Source organism: Schistocerca nitens, chromosome 6 (genome assembly GCF_023898315.1).
Source record: "Schistocerca nitens isolate TAMUIC-IGC-003100 chromosome 6, iqSchNite1.1, whole genome shotgun sequence".
Taxonomy (NCBI): Eukaryota; Metazoa; Arthropoda; class Insecta; order Orthoptera; family Acrididae; genus Schistocerca; species Schistocerca nitens.
In genome coordinates, this window is record NC_064619.1 from 333,110,324 (window position 1) to 333,114,186 (window position 3,863).

Below are 3,863 nucleotides of genomic sequence, written 5' to 3' on the forward strand. Positions count from 1 at the left end.
GAGACCATACATTTGTTAGTGTGGCACGATACTCCTCTGTGTATGCAGATCGGCCAATGCTAGTGAGTTGTAAAAACCCAAACAGGTGAGTATATAGCGTCCCTTTCTGTCCTGAGGCACATGAGGCGCAGATTCTGACACGATATGTGATCTTCTTCGTGTACTCACGACAACGTGGTCTGCCGCAGGGAATCCCTCCAAACGGCTGCCGCGTCCGGAGAGCTAGCAGGTTGTCGCGTGTGGGTCGCGTGTCAGTGTCAACGGCCAGCCCCACTTTCGCTTGTGGCCCGGCGAGGGCTGTCTGCCGCCTAATCCCTCAGGTACACGGCCCCGTGCTGTCAGCTCGTAGGACCGGATGCGCTCGCCCTTCACGTCAGGTGGGGTGCTGACGCTCTTTTCTTGCAGGTAGCCGCAGACCTCTTGTTCCCGCTCCGGCCGGCCTCCGCATTGCCACGATCCCCGTCATCTGCACAATTCTTACAAAAATCTTATGCCTAACTTTTTCCCATGACCTTCTATGTTATAATAAATTTACATGATGAAGCATTGATGGTCTGTCATTTCAGACACTCTTATTTTACTTTTATAGTTATTAATCTATGGCAATCATTATAACATCTAATCTAGACATGGAAATAATTTATTTTGATATATGTGTAGAGACCGATCTCAGTATTGTACATGGTGTGTGATAAATGATGCTATGTAATGGATGAACAACTAAATGTGCGGGCCCGCACCAATATTACTATTACTTATATAGATCGACAGTAGACATGCTCAAGAATTAACTACCATATGTCAACGATCTACATTCTATGTCTTCTGAATAAATTATGTTATTATGCATGCTGAAGTTTTACTGAACTATAAAACATGCAAATATTCTACGTTCGCTCGCCGGTCGTCCTTCCATCTCTTTCCTGAGAATCACTGATTAACAAACAGTATTCTTAGTACGAACATTCAAATTTTTTTTCTCTAATTTTTTTTATTGATTAATACCCAAGTTTTTTTCTGGTAGTTCCGCGTTTAGTTTTAAGTAGCGGCGCATGATTACAGTTTTTGTTTTCAGTGTATATATTTTTTTTGTTCATTGTTTTTTTTTGTGTTTCGTTGATGTGGTGTCCGTACCACATCGCACTTTGTCGGATTTGTGTGCGGTTTCTGTACCACATCAAATTGTGTTGTTAATTACAGCGTTGGAACAGCGTTGTTGAAATTTTATGTCTATGTGTAAAACAACAGTGAGTAGATTTTTTTACTGTATATTTTAGATAAATTTGTTTTTTTCATTAATGATCACGAGAAGTAAGGCACGACTATTATGCGAGGTGCCGGGGCTAGCAGTGTATTTATCACTAAATTCTACTAGAATCCACATATGTAAATCATGCTCTAAGCCCCCCCTATTCTAACTCCGACTTTTGCTGTTGCACAAGGATAAAAAATACGCGAACTGACTCTAATCAACCCTGCCAGTGGAGTAGAAGAGAGTTTGGCACCTGCAATAATTTAATTTGATAAATAAGTTAAATAAACAAAGGTTTCATTAGCATAGTGAGGAATGATAGGGTTGCTCTATCGATTAACAGAATGAAAGTTCTGTCCAAAATAACAATATGATTTATTAAGACTAAACACAAATTAATAAACAAAAACACATGAATTCTAATTTATGATACATTAAATTGGCTCGAATTGGAGACTCATACAAACACTGTAAAGGTGAAGTTGTCCCTAACCTAGATCGTGAGGTTTAAGACGAAGTGGTATGTGGAGCCAATTCCTCGCCACTCAAATCTCAAGAGAGACACACCGCTAACCCAACAGTAATTGCTGCTACTCAAGACAGAACGAAGTTAGAAAAAGACGAACAGGCGCGCTCTGCTGAGCTCTGATTATCACCTAGGAAAATCCCTATCTGCCGGTGCTGCGGACATACATTACCAAAACTGTCTTCTTGACTGCCAGAACACGATCTGGCGTACCGCAGGCGAGGGCTGGTTGCTTCGACGTCCTCGACCGAAAGGCGACTGCCCACTACCACAAGAGCACCCGTACAGGCCGAACACAGAACATTCCCGCCCCCATGACATTGGCCGTGGTTAAACGTTCCAATCAGCAACCCTAAAACTGGCGGAAATTCCACTCCATTGCCGGAGCACTACCATTCCACCAATGGAGATTCTTGGCGCCAATTTCTGTGCTGATTTTGCTACGTCACGGCGCTATGCCCTGAGCAAACCAATCACCGTTACTATTTTGCAGAAAGTGCGGGAATTTTCCCGCCACAACTGCCTGGGTACACAAGTCATTCCCACGCCTCGCTGGTAGCCCGCCAGAAAGTGTTTTCGCTAAGTTTCTCCGAAGTAACGGAACCTCTAGCTCAGCCGCTACTTCACACCCCAGCGGGCGTGTCTCTTGACAATGTCGGCGTCTGCAAAGCATTCACTCGACTGCCTCACACACGTCGGCTTAACCTGCCTGTCACCGGACCACCCGGGTGACGAGAGACGCTGCGTGGGAAGTTCGCGTGTGAAGGAATAGCAACTTCCCACCGCATGCAGTTAGAGAGGAGAATCGTAAGATAGAAATATGAGAGGGGGCTCATGCCACCTCTCAATGCAACGATCAGCTCGGAAGTGTATTATGCTACACTCAGGAAGTTGGAAAAACTGCTTCAGAGCGTTCGTTGCCACAGAAATGTAAAGAAAGTCCTCCGTCTTCGTGAAAACACAATGTGTCTGCTCCACCAAGACAAGCTCACAAAACTTAATTGGACTGTTTGTCCTCATCCACGCTGCAACCCGGATCTCGCACTTCCGAATTCCGTCTGTTTGGCCCAGTGAAGGATGCACTCCACGGGAAACAGTACGTGGGTGATGGGGAGGTTATTGATGCTGCAAGACGTAGGCTCCGACATCGACCAGTAGAGTGGTACAGCCGGGCACACAGACCGTCGCATTGGACGGAGATTATGTTGAAAAATAAAATTTTGTGGCAAATGAGTGGGGTATAATATAAAACTAAACTAAACTAAACTCCTCCCACACAGGCCATGAAGGCCCAAAGGTACCATCCTCGGCCCATAGGCGTCACTGGATGCGGATATGGAACGGAATGTGGTCAGCACACCGCTCTCCCGGCTGTATGTCAGTTTCCGAGACCGGAGCCGCTACTTCTCAGTCAAGTAGCTCCTCAGTTTGCCTCAGAAGGGCTGAGTGCACCCCGCTTGCCAACAGCAATCGGCAGACCGGGTGGTCACCCATCCAAGTGCTAGCCCAGCCCGACAGAGCTTAACTTCGGTGGTCTGATGGGAACCGATGTTAGCACTGCGGAAAGGCCGTTGGCTCGGGGCATAATATAGTGTACTGAAATTGTTGTGTCGATTCCCTAAGGTCTCGACACAATGAGTGGCTAGGTGCACGCGAAACTAACGCAGACGGGCGTAAATTCTGAAACAGGAGACTGGATGAAAACTATAAAGAAAAGAAGAGAGATTTTAATATACTTAACTTTAATGTAGTCTTGTTCTTGTTGAAATACATCTCTTGCATAGTAGTAAGCAATTAGCAATGATACACATGGCGCCTTGCTAGGTAGTAGCGATGGACTAGCTGAAGGCTATTTAATCTGTCTCTCGGCAAATGAGAGGAATACTTGGTAGGTCTAGTCGCAAGCTATGTCGTCCGTACAACTGGGGCGAGGTCATGTCCGTGTCTTGTGACCTGCCATGTGGTGGCGCTAGGATTGCGAGTACACAGTGGCGACACGCGGGTCCGACATGTACTACAGGACCGCGGCCGATTTAAGTTACCACCTAGCAAGTGTGGTGTCTAGCGGTGACACCACAGAAATCC

General features: G+C 46.0%; 1 pseudogene; it reads right to left on the reverse strand.

Annotated features, from left to right (window-relative positions):
* Nucleotides 1-3,236: 3,236 nt before the first annotated feature.
* Nucleotides 3,237-3,354, reverse strand: LOC126264023 (5S ribosomal RNA; annotated as a pseudogene).
* Nucleotides 3,355-3,863: the final 509 nt, after the last annotated feature.